Source organism: Panthera leo, chromosome B1 (genome assembly GCF_018350215.1).
Source record: "Panthera leo isolate Ple1 chromosome B1, P.leo_Ple1_pat1.1, whole genome shotgun sequence".
In the NCBI taxonomy this organism is placed as follows: Eukaryota; Metazoa; Chordata; class Mammalia; order Carnivora; family Felidae; genus Panthera; species Panthera leo.
Genome location: NC_056682.1, coordinates 190,356,524 through 190,372,482, shown reverse-complemented (window position 1 = coordinate 190,372,482; position 15,959 = coordinate 190,356,524). Strand labels below are relative to the sequence as shown.

General features: G+C 38.0%; 1 long non-coding RNA gene across 2 annotated transcripts in view; it reads left to right on the top strand.

Annotated features, from left to right (window-relative positions):
* The window catches only part of LOC122218583, a 145,973-nt gene that overhangs the window by 94,120 nt on the left and 35,894 nt on the right, over positions 1-15,959 (top strand). The window contains exons 2-3 of one of the 2 annotated variants that reach the window (XR_006202016.1): positions 3,171-3,303; positions 13,335-14,145. This is a non-coding gene — a long non-coding RNA (uncharacterized LOC122218583). Of the gene's footprint in view, positions 1-3,170; positions 3,304-13,334; positions 14,146-15,959 lie in introns of those variants that run through there. The other variant, XR_006202017.1, reaches the window with a different exon arrangement.

The window sequence follows — 15,959 nt, the reverse complement described above, 5'->3', positions numbered from 1 at the left end:
TCTGTAGAGTTAACACTCAGATTCACCATGGAAGATAAGTAACACAAGATTATTCCATGGGATGAATTTTTTATTTCAGGGAATATTTTTGCCAAAGATCAGGGAAGACTTCCATCTTGTCAGGCCATAAAGTGGTTAGTATTTCCTTATAAAAATTTTGTTTTAAATGTGCATTTTTTTTCAGAGAGAGAGAGAGAATATGAGCGGGGGAGGGACAGAGAGAGAGAGGAAGACACAGAATCTGAAGCAGGCTCCAGACTCCAAGCTGTCAGCACAGAGCCCAATGCAGGGCTCGAACTCATGAACTGCTAGATCATGACCTAAGCCAAAATTGAATGCTTTACTGACTGAGCCACCCAGGCACCCCTAGTATTTCCTTATAAATTCAGTGAATTGAGGTTTCAATTCTTTATGTCGGATGTTAGAAAAACAGCTGTTTTTCAACAAATTTTGTCTTTTATTTAAGAAAATAGAAGGTAAAAATCAGATTTTGCCTGCACTAGTTTCTCAGCCATTTTCTGGTGAGATCCTTCTTTAGAATTGCTGAAATGGTATTTGTAGGTTGAATTGTGTCCCCTTAAAAGATATTTTGAAGTGTCAACACCCAGAACCTCAGAATGTCACCTTATTTGGGAATAGAGCTGTAGCGAATATAATTAATTAAAATGAGATTATGCTGGAGTAGGGTGCGCCCTACTCAAATACGACTCCTCTCCTTATAAAAGGGGGAGAGAGAGAAACATAGGAAGAAAGCCATGTAAAGTCAGAGGTAGAGATTGGAGTGACGTGTCTATAACCTAAGGAATGACAAGGATTGCCAACCGTTATCAGAAGCCAGGAAGAAGCATGAAAAAGTGTCACTCAGAGCCCTCAGAGGGAACCAATCCTGCTGGTATGTTGAATTTGGGCTGCTTGCCTCCAGAACTGTCAATCAGTTTATGTTGTGTTAAGGCACCTAGTTTGTGGTACTTTGTTATGGCAGTCCTAGGAAACTAAGACAAATGGCCTGAGCAGAACTGGAGACTCTGTCCTTCCACACTTGCCTGCTTGAGAAGGTGATCTTGAGCTACATGGATATGGTCTGGTCCCTGTTTTTTTCATCTGACATGAACTGCCTCTGTCCCTTCTTTATAGGATGTTTGACAAGGTGGATATCCAATTAAACTTTCTTTTTTTACATTTGGATCACTGAAAGATGGACCTCTTAATCTTGTAGAAATGTTACAAAAACGAAAGCACGCAAAAATTTTCATGATGTCATATAAGCATGTCTTTTACTGTAGCACATCTTTTATTTCCCCCTTGATTGTAATTTATATAAATTGACTCCTAGGACTGTGACACTGTAGGTCTTCTCTATCCTGCTGCCCTTGTGACACTTCTTCAGAACTATGTGTTCACAGGTGAAGGAAAAACAATCCCAAGACAAGTGGCCAAGGCCTCAGCCTCCCAGGTGGGGTTGTCCTACAGTACATGGCCTACTTTGTTCCTCAGTCTTCCTCCTGATTGAGAACAGTTAGGCACTAAACTGTGGGAGGCATGGAAAAATCCTTGTATTTGACCATGATCCAAAGCAAAACAAGAGACGGTGGTTTGTGTTAGTTTGACTTGCAGTAGCACTGGCCTAATAAAATAATGACAACTAGTAGATCATCATAAGGTTTAAGGATACTCATCTTTGGTACTATTACCATAGCAACTCACAGTCCACCAATCACATGTCGTAATTTGACTGCTAATTTCTGTTAAATTTTGCCTGTTGTTGGTTCATTTAATTTCCAACGAGGCAGCCACTCCTTGGGTTAATTTGTCATATTGTGTTTGATAAACTTTTTCCATTTCAGTTCAGTTTAGATAATTATAATCTAAAAACTGAGATAGACCTCAATTTATCACAGCCTTATAATGTTCGCGTACGGTAAAACAAACACCATGTATAAACAAAACCAAATGCCATGTAAAACACTACTCCTCAGGCACAATGTTGTTTGTCAGCCAATGGTCGGGGGGAGGGGTTTAATAATTAGGTTCTCCATAGCTGTGGAGAACACAGCCCTCACATGGCGCTCATGATAACATTAGTTGGTTTAATTAAATTGTGACACCAGATCCATTGGCCTAATGTTGAAGTAGCCCAGCCATTCTGCACTGTCAGAGGAATGCCCTGATGTTCACCCACTCTTCATTAGAGCAAAAGCAACTGCTATGAAAGAACCTTATGTGAATAAAGAAGCAAGTGAAACAGAGACACTAAAACAAGCTTATTCAAATACGTTCTGTAGCAAGACCACAGGTTGTTTTTCTTGCTTGGTTTTGGTAGGTGACCAATTTGTCCACAAAACAAAGGAAGTGTGAACAAAAGTAGATTTGTTTTGGTGCCCTGAGCCACAGGCAAGTTGACCGTGCAATCACATTACAGCACTGAAGCAGTCTGCACTATTGACAATGAGAAGTGGTTTTTACGAGTTTGGAAAAGTTATAAGAACTATCTTTAAGGATATTAAAAGCTACTAAGAACCAAATGCTTGTGCTCCCACTCCCCGTCCCCAAACTCGTATGTTGAAATCCTAATCCCCAGTGTGATGATATTAAGAGGTGGGGATGTTAGGAGGCTTAGGTGGTGAGGGCTCTGCCCTCATCAGTGCCTGTATAAAAAGAGACAGATAAACTTGCTATACAGTTCTCTGCTCCCCACCATGGGAGGAAGGAAGGAGAAGGTGACCACTGGCAAGTCAGGAAGCAGGATCTCACCAGACAGTGGATCCTGCCAGGACCTTTGTCATAGGCTTCCCCGACTCCCAAACTCTGAGAACTCAATGCCTGTGGTTTAAGCCACCCAGTTGGTGATATTTTTGGCATGTTTTTCAAAGGATGAGATTAAGGCTGCTGTCATTATTAATCTATGATTTTACAGTTTTGGATTTTTGAGCTTTACAATTTGTGTGTTTTCTGTCTCCCGATTACTGAGTTTTTGTTTTTATTACATCTTGCTTGCAATATGGAGGGTTGGGAGAGAGTACCATTGAGTATTTATGGTGTGGCCTTAATGTGTCATGCAAGAGAGAATTTAAAAATCAGAAAGTATTAGTTATAATCCAACTCTTCGATTTTTTAAGTGTGTATCCTTGGAAAAGTTGACCTCCGTGTGTTTGTTTTTTCTTTATGTGCAGGCAGAAGTTTGTTAGAATAAGACCTACGTAAACCGGAATTCAAGTCCCTAGTGCTGGATCCAATTTATAGTTCTGTTTGGGGTGAGGAATAATAGCCAGAAGCAGCAGGACACAGCATGGGACTTTATTACAGGTAAGAAGTATGAAAACGATCTTCTTTTAAGGCAGACAACAGGAAGGGTCAAAATCAAAATCTAAGTGCAGTAGAATTGCTCTCTGACATAGAAGACACCTTCCTTTAAAACATAACATTTATTCCCTGAAAAAGCAAGGGACTATAATGACACAGTAAGAAGAATATTTTTTCACATATTTTCAGTCAGCTGGAGATATATGATTCTCACTGTTTTATATACTCTGTTTCCTTATCTTCTGTGATACCATCTTTCCCTGGTGTCACATATACCCACTGAGTCTCTGCTATTCCTTTTTTTTTAATCTAAGTTTGTTTTCTTTTAACTGGCCAGTGTATGGTAGAGTTCCCTTAGAGCTGGGCCTGTACCTTATTCTCACCCTGCGGAAAGCCTCACATACAACTACAGTTTTAATCATCACCATATGCTAACACCTCCCGAATATAAACCCCCCAAGTTCTGACCTTTCGTTAGTTTCAGATCTTTGTATCAACTATCTGTTTCACGTCTCCACTTGGATGTCTCAAAGCTACCTCTGATTGAACACATCCAAAGACAAATGCCTGATTGTCATCTGCAAACCTGGATTTTTTTTCCAGGTGCTTTCCTCAATCCATGATGTTGCCTTCCATCAAGTTGCATGCATGAAATGTTAAGACTCCCACCCCGGAATGCTTTTTCCCCATCTTGAGTTCACAAACTTCTCTATATTTCTGCCATTATTTTCCTGTCCAAGCTATGTCATGTCTTATTTGAACTATAACAAATAACATGTGTTCTCTCATCAGGACACATGTGCTGGACATAGCTGGAAGCTAGCAGGCAAGGCAGCTCAGTGGTGGAGTTCTCAAAGTTGCATCTTCTAAGGCACAAGGTTTAGCAGAGAAGGCTGTAGAGTAGATCTGGAGGGCCACATTCAACATGAGCATGTTGCTGGTCAGTTCTCTGACTCACATACCGCCTCATTTCCTGCTGTTGTCTCTAACACTCTCTTCTAGCCACAGTGGGCTTTTTCATTTAGTTACTAGAATAAACTACCTACTTTGTTTATGCTGATGGTTCCACTTGGGAGGACCCCGTTGCACAACTCTTTTACTGGGATAACATCTACTTATTTCTTATATGTTAGCTCCAACATCACTTCTACATAGAAGGCTTCTCCAGAGTCTCAAACTAGGTCAAGCCATTATATACTCCCACAATACCATGCACCTTTCTTTCATTGTATTTGTTATAGTTTTAATTTTATATTTTTTCTCTGATTTAAAATTTTTTTAATGTTTATTTTTGAGACAGAAAGAGACAGAGCGTGAGTGGGGGAGGGGCAGAGAGAAGGAGACATAGAATGTGAAGCAGGCTTCAGACTCTGAGCTGTCAGCACAGAGCCCGACGCGGGGCTCAAACTCATAAACCGTGAGATCATGACCTGAGCCTAAGTCAGATGCTTAACCAACTGAGCCACCCAGGCTCCCCTTTTCTCTGATCTTTTGATTAATGCATAACTCCTCTGTGACACTGTCGACTCCTCAGTATCTAAATGATGCATGGACATGATAGATGTTTGCATATTTGTCAAGTGAATGAATCATGTATTATACCATGTAAGTATAAAGGAAGAAAGAAAGTGTCAAGTGGAGACTCCGTTATTTCAGCTATCCTTTTAAATTTGAGGACTTTTTAAATACTATATTTCAATCTACTTAGTGAATATGGTACAGAGTAGTGCAAATGAGCAGAACTTAGTTTTCAAAGGAAGCGTTGGATAGAATTAGGTAAAGAACTTTCTTATTGCGAAAGTTGTCATGGGGCATTTAAAAATCATAGTTCTGTTCTTTGGCTTAGGTTTTCTGGTAGGAAATCAACCAAATAAATACAGCATTGCTGAGCACTTCCTAGACTTTTTCCCCATAGGTTCTTTCTTTGATATTACTTGTCAAACTGTGCATACTTCTGTTGCTAAAGGAAATTGTTGAGGGCAAGAGGAGTGATTTTTAATCTGGATTTGGAGTGGGGATATTTATTTGAGGCATTTTTAGACACCAAATTGAAGAGTACTTAAGTGATGGATCATGAGAAATTACTCTTCTATCAGGTCTCAGAGGGAACCTGAGACTTGGCATGCTTTTTCATTGTGTATCTTGGAGAAAGAATGGAAAAAGCTGAGAGGCAAGCAAAAAAAGCACTTCAAGTCTTCAGGTGTTAGGCGCTTATGTTTTGAGAAAACGGAGTTGTGTGGAGGATTATATTAGTGAAATGTGAATCTATCACCTGCCATTTGTGGTTCAAATTCCACTTGGGTGGGGAAATAAATACATTATATTTCACTTACTGATATGATTTAAAGAGTGTATGTAAAATATACTGGGAGCTTGTATCCAAATCCCTGAAACTATATATCATCAGTTTAATGGGTATTGTGGTCACCGCTTAATGGGTATGGGTATGATTTAAATTTATCCCATACTGTGTTCATACTATTATACTATTTTTTTTAGCCTGTAATGGTTTAGTGAGCAGAATAATGATTAGGGGTCAATAGGACACTGAGACTAACCAGATAAAACCAAGAATCTCAAGCTTGTCACCTTTACATTTTTACTTAGTATTTTATTTCACATATTTGTGTTAGTAATTGGCCTTCAAAACAAACCATGTAAAATGAAAGGAGTTTTTCTCTTTGGTGTTTAATGAGAGTAAATTATAATGTCAAATGACATATTGTTATGTTAGCAGAGAACGGATATTTATCAAACACTTAGTATGTGTCTGCCACAGTGTTGGGAATTGTATTGGTTAGCTCTTGCAACAATACAGCTGCATAAGAAATTATCCTGATACCAGTGACTTAGTCATTTATTCTCAAGCATCTGCTAGTCAGTGCTGGTGGTACTCTTGATCTATGCTGGGCTCTGCTGGGCAGCCCTGTTGCAAGCTGCAAATCAGTGAAGTGATAGGAGCAGTTCTACTTCATGTGACTTTCATTCTCCTTTGACCAGTAAGCTAGTTGAGGCATGTTCTTCTCATGACAATGGCAGTAGCACAAGAACACAAAAAGAAATGTACTAGGTCCACTGAGGACCTAGGCTCAGAAATGGAATATTTATCACATCTACCCACCTGTGTCTTGACCAAAGCCAGTTATAGCCAAGCTAAAAGTACATGAGAGATGCACAGTCTTCCTGAGGACATGGCAAAAGTGTAGATGGGGGAAGTGGTGAAGGATTGGGTCCAATCGTTCTATTATAGGGGCACTTTAAATTCTTTGTCAAACTTAATTATTACAGCAACTCTATGCAAAATTTAGGGGTAAAGAAACTAAGGTTCAAGAGGTTGAGTAGCTTTCTCCAGTACACAAAATAACTAAATAGAAAGTTGAGATTCAACATCAGGTTTGTTTTGACTTCAGAGCCCATGTTTTCCCTATCAGAGCATTTCTCAATGTTATATTTCTTCTAAAGTTTAAGCATAAATCACTAAGTAGAAAAAGAGGGAAAAATGAATATTTTATTGACATAGATTTTCCTCCTAATTTAATTTTACTCTTTTGAAAAAATTAATACATAATATTCTAAGTAAAAAGTTAAATCTTTGTCAACTGATTTTTGCTTTTCCTGGATCTTCATCTTTCTTGGATGTTAGGAAAAAAGGAAAAAAGAAACACAACAAAAGAAAAATTACTATTTTTCAAAAAGTAAAAACTTTAAATTATATCCAAAATCAAAACCTAAAAATCTATTCTGATTCTATTTTACCCTAGAATGCCTTGGGATTATGTTCTTATGAATTTATCTTAATTTTTTTTGTATCTGAATCCTGATGACATGTGGCTTATTCTCCCTGTTTTCTAAATTTACCAACTTTTGGTTCAATATATTGAACATTTTTATGGTTCTACAGTCAATATGCTAAATCCTATGATTATAAAGATAAGTAAATGCTATTAATAATTTATTAAATGTCAGTCATGGTCTGGACTCTTTATCCATCCTATCTCATTTGGTATTCACAAAAACCACGTAAATTAGAAGCTGATTATACTATGTGCATTGTAGATAAGAGGCTCGACGAGATTAATACACATGCTCTGTTTCCCACAGCTCGAAAAGGCATATAACCAGGGCCTGTCTCCATTCAAAACCTGTGCTATTAACCACTGTACCACATTAATTCTCCACTAGGAGTGGGTCATAATCTAGTGTGGGAGTCGAGGGAAGCAATAACAGTACGGAGAGAGGTGGAGGAGAACAGATAAAATTGCAATGCATTGTCCTTGAAAACGTGGTTATGTGATTGGTGTTATGGAAACACAGTGAAACAAGTGTTTAGGTCTGCAAGAAGAATTCTTGGGGAAAACACCAGCAGTGGAGAAACAAAGGAAAAGGGTATAATAAGTTGTGAATGTTGGAAAGCAAAGGCACAACAATTCTTTGGGGGCTGTTTGTGCGTTTATTATTTATGCTGCAGTAATACTGTCTTTATAAGTAGCCACAAAACCTTAATACTATAGAATAACAAGTTTTTATTTAGCTCACAAGTTTGTGGGTTGAGTGGAGAATGACTGGCATAGGATAGGCTTGGCTGAGAGGCTCTGATGATCTTGGCTGTATTCAGGAACACATCAGGAGATAGGTAGCTGATCATGGCTGGCCCCAATTACAGAACAGAGCTTTGTATCACATCTTTCTCATCTCCTTCCTGGGACCAGCCTGGAAATGTTCTTATGGAGATAGCAGATGCTCAAAAGAATGCCTTAGAAACTCACACTTTTCTTAAGATCTTAGACTCAAAATTAGCACACCACACTTTCTGACTTATTTGAATCCTCAAATGAAGTCAAATGCCTAATCCAAATTAATGTGGAAATATATTCCATCTCTTCAGTGGGAGGTATTGTAAAGTAACATTACAAAGGACATGAATATAGGGAAGAGTGAAGAATTGAGAAGAGGAGAATTCTGGGAAGATGGCAGATTAGAAAGCACCAGGAATCTGGCTCCCCATGTAGACAACAATTGCCTTGGCAGGATCTGTCTAACAGAACTATTTTGGAATTCGGGAGTCTGTTGAAGGCTTGCAACTTCCAGGGGAAGACTTGAACAGTAAATTGTGATTAATTTCAGTCAATTTCAGCTGTTAGAACAGTAGTTGCTACCCATTCCCCAAATCCAGCCATGTGGCAGGCAGCTGTGCAGTTGTTCCTGGAACAGCTTGCAGCAGTTTTCAGGAGCCAGGGTGTGTGGAAAGAACACTGTCTTCCAAATATCCAGGACTTGTGCTCTGATCATTTGTTGCTGCTCCTGATGACAGAGGTGAAGACAGGGTGGTGGCCATGATTTTGCACCTGACCCATTGTTGCAGGCCCCTCTCTGGCTGAAGTGACTTCCATGGAATGTAAAAGGCCGGGACCTCCCTACTCCTGGTCCTTCATTTTTCTCTTTTCCCCTTTTCGGAGTCAGACACTGAAGACTAAGCAATTCTGTATATGGGGGAAAGTAGAAAGTGACCACATATACCTAAGGGAAGGCACAGGCTCTGAAAAGACCTTAAGTTTTACACCTCAAGATGGATATGCAGTGCAGAGAAGCCATAATAATAAACAAACAAACAAAACAAAACAAAACATACACACCAAACCCAGCAAACCCTGGGGAAGAGGGAGAATCTGATTCCAGAATTAACCACATTATTAGATTCAAATGTTCTGTTTTCAACAAAAAAATCACAAGGCTGATATACTCAAACTACTATAGGAAAAACTGTCCACCAAGAATCCTGAATCCAACAAAGTTGTCCTCTAAAAGTAAGGGAGAAATTAAGGACATTCCCAGGTAAACAAAAGCTGAGAGAATTCACTGTCACTAGACCTGACATCAGAAAATGCTGAAGGGTGTTGTGTAGATTGAGAGGAAAGGACACTGGACAGTAAACTGGAGTCAAAGAAGAAATAAAGAGCAGAGTGAAGTTAAGTACATGGGCAGTTATAAAATCTTGTATTTTAACAATGGTGAGTAACTCCACTTTTTGTTTTGTGTGTAAGGGACCAAAACATCAAAGAAAATCATTAGCCTGCAAGCTAGTATTATTATAACTTCAGTTTGTCACTCCACATTTTGTTTTCTACATATTTTTTAAGTTTATGTATTTTTTTTTGAGAGAGAGACAGAGAGAGATAGAGAGAGCTGGGGAGGGGTAGGAAGAGTGGGAGAGAGAAAATCCCAAGCAGATCTGCACTGTCAGCACAGACCCCAACTGGGACTTGAACTCACGAACCGTGGGATCATGACTTGAGCCGAAACCAAGAGTGGGACATTTAACTGACTGAGCCACACAGGTGTCCCTGTTTTCTCCATAAGAGAATAGTGCATTAAAAGTTATTAGTGTATGTTTTTGGCCACACTGATAAAGATGGCATTTTGTGATATTAAGAACTGAAAAAGATAGAGACACAGCTGTTAATGAAGCAGAATTTTTGTATGTTGTTGAAGTTAAGCTAGTATAGGTTCAAATTAGAGTGTTCTAATTTCAGGATGTCGAGTGTAATCCCCATGGGGAACCAAAAATAAAATAAAGGAAGGATAGATACAAAAGGAAGTGAAAAAGAAATTTAACCACTTCATGCAAAAACTCAGCTAAACACAAAAGAAGACAGCAAAAAGGAAATGAGGACTAAAAGCCCCCGTTGGCATATAGAAAACAAATAGCAATATGATAGAAATAAATGCCTTCTTATCAGTAGTTGCTTTATTTTATTTATTTTTTTTATTTTTTAATATATGAAATTTACTGTCAAATTGGTTTCCATACAACACCCAGTGCTCATCCCAAAAGGTGCCCTCCTCAATACCCATCACCCACCCTGCCCTCCCTCCCACCCCCCATCAACCCTCAGTTTGTTCTCAGTTCAGTAGTTGCTTTAAATGTGAATAGAATAAACTCTCCGTGTTTTTAAACTCCGAGAAATAAAAACACAGAGATTGGCAGAATAAATTTAAACACCAACAACACATGATCCAACTCCATTCTGTCTATAAGAGACTCACTTTAGGTCCGAAGGTACAAATAGATGGAAAGTGGAAGGATTTTGAATAAGGATATTCTGTGGAAATAGTAACCAAAGGAGAGTGGGGCAACTTACTAACATCAGACAAAATCAGTTTAAATCAATGCCTATCAGACGCAGGATGATATACTGGAAAGTGCTCTGGATTCAAATACTAGCTCTACGATATACCAACCTACATGACCCTGGGTTAAATTTAGAGAGATCCTGTTTTTTTTTATTATTTAATGGAGATTGCTTTTCACAGCTATTGCAAAGATTAGATGTAAAGCACATAAATCACATGACACATATGTGTCATGTGTACATATATTCTATTCTTTGAATGTATAAAAACTAACTTTCCACCAGAGCCATAATTGATCAGGAAGAATCATCAAAACCATTAGATGAAAGTACGTGTGGCAGCAGAAAGGGATATGGCACACTGAGCCCTGAGGAACTGTTCTAGAATTAAAGGAGATAAAAAAAAAGACCAGACAACTAAATGTGAGCATAATCCTGGGTTGGATCTTGAACCCCCCACCCCCACAAAAAATGAAAGTTCCTAAAAAAAAGACATTATTGGGGACATTGGCAAAACTTGATGCTGTATGTTAGATAATAGCATTTTATTTTTAATATTAGATTTCTTGAATTTGGTAATTGTACTGTGGTTAGGTAAGAGAATGTCCTTGTTCTTAGAAGATAATACACCGAGTATTTAGTGGTGAAGGCTCACGATACTTATAATTTACTCTCAGTAGCCCAGCACGATAATACTAAGATTAAGAAGAAGAATAGCAATAATGAGTATGTAATTAGAGACAGAGGAAATGCCAAAGCATCAAAATCCTAAAAATTGATGAGTCCACATAAAGAATATGGGGTATGCATTGTACTGTTCTTCCTGTAGGTTTGAAAACCTTCAAAATAAAACAGAAAATTGAAAAAAGAGAAAAAAAACCAGGAAGGCCAAAAATGTGATCTGCCACAGTGTGGAATATACACGTACAATGTCTACACTGGCTGTCTGTTAGCATATGCCTGAACTCACGTACAATGTCTACACTGGCTGTCTGTTAGCAAATGCCTGAACTGCTAGTGAGGGATACATTTTATATAACCTACTAGAACACACAGACATATTTATGCATATGTATGTATAAAACAGAAACAAAAGTTTCACAAAGCAATATTTATTCCCATTTATCCTAACTTATCCACTCATATATTGTCTTGTTTTCTGTTTTATTCCCTCCTATTCTACTGGATTTTATTTTTAAAAAAACTCTTTGCCTCCTAATTGAATTGATTTAATTGTGTCCTAATAGGTTACAAGCCACAGTCCAAAAATCACGAAACATGGGAAATTTTGAATATCTGGCAAGATATTAAGTGGAGTGGAGTTTAGAGGTAGAAAGAATCACACAACCTGACATATATTCACCAAGGAGAGGGAATTAAAGTTGTTTCATTGAGGAAGGTACAGTGAATGCCAGAGGCACTCATGTACAAGCCTAATAGGTTTTTGGTACTTTTGACTTTGATGTTTTCAGTATAGTTATACTACAGAGAACAGTTCTACAGTTCTATACTACAGAGAATAATTTGGTAATAATAGTTGCACAAAAGTTCTTTACAGTGACTCCTAAAAAATAGCTATGGTTTAATTCTAATTACATGGGTTTCAGTTAATGAGTGTTTTGGTGTATTAAGTATTTGTCTGTGCATCATAGCATGTTAATAGAGATCAGATTACAGGCACGGTTCCAAAGAGCTTACAATTCAAGTTTATAAAGATAGCTCTAAAAATTATGTCCCCAATAATGAAGGCTGTGAATTTTTTTTGAACTTTTACTATGTACTAGGCTCTGTTCCAAGTGGCTTATATGCATCATCTCATTTAAATTCACAGCAGCCTTGCGAGGTGATTACCATCTTTCAACTTAATTCAGAGTGAAGAAACTAAAAGCTCAAAGAGGTGAAGCTCCCTTCCAAGTTTGCAAAGCTAGTACATAATGAAGTAAGGATTTGAACCAGAGTCTTTTTACTCTAATATCTAAGAGCAAGACTCTTAAACAATATAGAATATAAGCTGGAAGTGGTATAAATGGAATTTCTGGTAGAACTTTTAGAGAGAGTATGGCCTTACTAACACCTTGATTTCAGACTCCTGACCTCCAGAACTGTGGGAGAATCAATTCTCATCATTTGAAGCCTCCAATTTGTGGGACTTTATTATGGCAGCCCTGGGAAACTAATGTAGGCAGTTTGACAAATACAGGAATATTAATTCAATAATCAGGTTTCCTGCAAGTTAGGCAGAGGAGCAAAGTGAGGATTTAGGAACCAAATGTGAGGTTTAAGAAGCTGGATTTTTAGGATTTGCACAGGCCTAGATTATTGAATTTCCAGGTGCAGGCTGAATATTAACTGCCCAACGCAATAAGGTTTTGTACATAATTCTGATCAAGAATTATGTCTCTTTGTTGTGTTCGTGCTTCATTTCACATATAATTCAATAACAGCATGGCCATTGATTCTTGAGTAAGTTCTATAGCAGAGATTAATCATGGCTTTGTTTCATGAGCACTTTGGTGACCAAGGAAGAATAATTATCGCAGGCCAAGTCATCAGTGTCATTGCTGTCAGGGCTCAGCACAGAGGCAGGGACAGCCTGACAGTGAACCATGGGCAGGATAAGTAAGATGGAAAGGCTTGACCCTGTCCCTGGCAGTGCTCAGCAGTCCAAATCCAATAACACAAGCATACCCAGCAAGGAACATACATGATTCCAGAGTTCTCAATGGGTCAAATCAAAGGAATGAGTTGGGACACAAGTTTAGAATGTTAAGGTCCCATGCAAGAATTGGGACACAGGATCACTGGATATAATTCTTCACACACAAAAATGATGAATCTGATTCTTTTGAAGTCTCCTGATTTTTAAGTATTGTCAACTAATTCAAGTTATATAATACCCTACAGGTTGTACTGAGAACATCAGTGGGCCATATACATCACTGTGGACCACGGGGAGACCTCTGATGAATAAATTTCTCTTTACAGTTGAGTCTAAGGACACCAGGATTTGAGGAATGAACGTAAAGAGCAGAGCCGGGCGAAGATTTCAATCTTCCTCATTTGCAGGTGGCATTTTGCGGTACAGAGCTGGGCTTCACTAGGATCCTGTGGCCCAGTTAGTGGGGTGAAGAAAAAAAAAAACAAAAAAGAAAATCAAGAAGACCCTCGGAACCAAAGATGGGATCGACAGGGTCTGGTCTAACTGATTGACCACCCATAGCCATGAAATTAGGGGAGGTTGAGAAGACCTGCTTGCTCCGTCCCCCTGAAGTGTGAGAATTTAGGTAGTAAAAATCCAAACTTCTTTTACACCCACTCGTTACTGCGATTGGAAACTTCAATATTCTGCGAGTATGGCTTCTCACTTTTCAAGAGTGAAATGATGACGACGCGGGTGCCTGTTATCATGATCTGCCACAAGAAAAAGGGCTGAAAAGTAGGAGCTGGTGATCACTGAAATCTGGAAAACATAGCTCTCAGAGCTGTGGTGTCTGGCCCATGAGCTGCCCTTGTTTATAAGTATGAGGGAGCTGGGATTTGAAGTAGCTGTGGGCCACAGGTAGGCTCTGAGCACTTGAAATGTGGCTAGTCCAAACTGAAATGTACTCTTAGTGTAAATCCATACCAGATTTCAAAGATTTATTACAAAAAAGTAGGTAAAAGGTAGCATTAATATTTTTATGATGATACATTGAATAAAAATATTCTGCATATATGGAGCTAAGTAAAATATATTAACACTATTCTCAACTGTTTACTTCTACTGTTTCTATTTTTTATTTTATTTTTTAATATAATTTATTGTCATATTGGTTTCCATACTACTTCTACTGTTTTTAATGTCACTACCAAATTAAAAAATTACATGTGTCCTGTATTTGTGGCTCACATTTATTTCTTTTGGACAACACTGTGTCAGAGGCTCATGAGTGACATAGCCATTTGACATGCATCAAAAACCTGAGTTTCTGGCTAGTGTCTCACTTAGTAGCTGGGTAAGAGAGTGTCCTGTAGACCAAAGCAGTGTTTATTTTTCAGGAATTAGGCAAATAATATGACCTCATGAACATGCTTTTCCATGTAGGTATTTCCTACAAATATTTGTCCCAAATACTTTGGGTTCAATGCAAGAACATGAGGCAGCTGAGGAATGCCTGTCAAGGCAATCTTCCCTTCGATGAGAAAGTATAATACTAAATCATAGCAGAAATTATAGTTTACACGCTGCATTAGCCATCTTAATCTGCATAGTATATTTTCTATAATGAATTTCCATGTGATAACAACAAGTCCAGATGTAGCATTTGGATGATCAGTAAGCTTTTTAGATCAATTTATTATGAATGAAAGAGGCATTTATCTCTACCTCACACAATTTAATTTGCATTCCCTTTCTAGAAATCTTAAAAGCTCAGTAGAGGGAACGGTAAGGGACATTAAACCAATTCAAAGTGGTAAGCACTTAGTTTCCTCGTGTAACATGGTAGTCTTTAGAATACAAATGGAGACATTAATTTGGAAAGAAAGTATAAATTTTGGTTGGTGGTGAAAGAAATATATGAGTTTATGCTATTCAGGCAAATGAAGAATCATTTGTCAGAAAATTATTGTTTCTAACAAGAAATTCAAATATTGTCAATTTGAATTTAAATTATAGGAAGGATTGCTATAACCATTCAGGAAGACAGGAATTTAAATGCATGACACTGCTAAGACATGCATAACGTTCTTAGCATTATTTTATGTATACAGTGCTATTGATGTGTGTGTGTGTGTGTGTCTAATTGTCACGGTCCAGTGGCATTTGTTAAATGTCCTTTATGTGCATTAGATTGTGTTAAAATATTAAAATTATAAACTGTTAGGGCTGGCATGGAAAGGAACTGTGGCTCAGTCCTCTGCCCAAAGCATGTAGTCCACACTGGCATTATTTCCAGAGGATTATTATCTGGATACCTGTGCTTCAAACCTTTGCCACTAAGGGATTCATAACGTCACAGAGCACATTCACATTTCAGCACCTCTTGACACTTTCAGACATTTTCATTTGTTAGCCATGGTCTTCCTTTACACGATTTCAAATTCTACTTCCCTAGAGCTTATAAATGTAGGAAAGTATCTCTAGCGGCCAGGTACGCTACATTTTAGTAGTTCATAGGAACACTCAATACATACTTTTGAATAAATAATATTAAAATCGTAAAAATTTATCCTCTTACATATCATCCTCCTTAATCAGGTAATGTAATATTTTGCTCTCTTGTCTGAAGGGTGATGGCTTAAGAAAAGTTTATAATATAAAGTTGCAGGGTAGGTAGGAATTTGGGCCATAGAGTAGAGTCTTGGATTAAAAAAAAAAATCTCTTAGCACTTAACACTGGTTCTTTGTCCTGAGACAAATTATTTAACTTCATTCGGACAAGCTCTGCTTTCATGTTGGCATATGAAATCAGGCTTCATTTGTTACAATAGTTATTTTAACTTTAAATATTTGGATTAATAATCCAAGCAAACTCCTTACCTCAATAA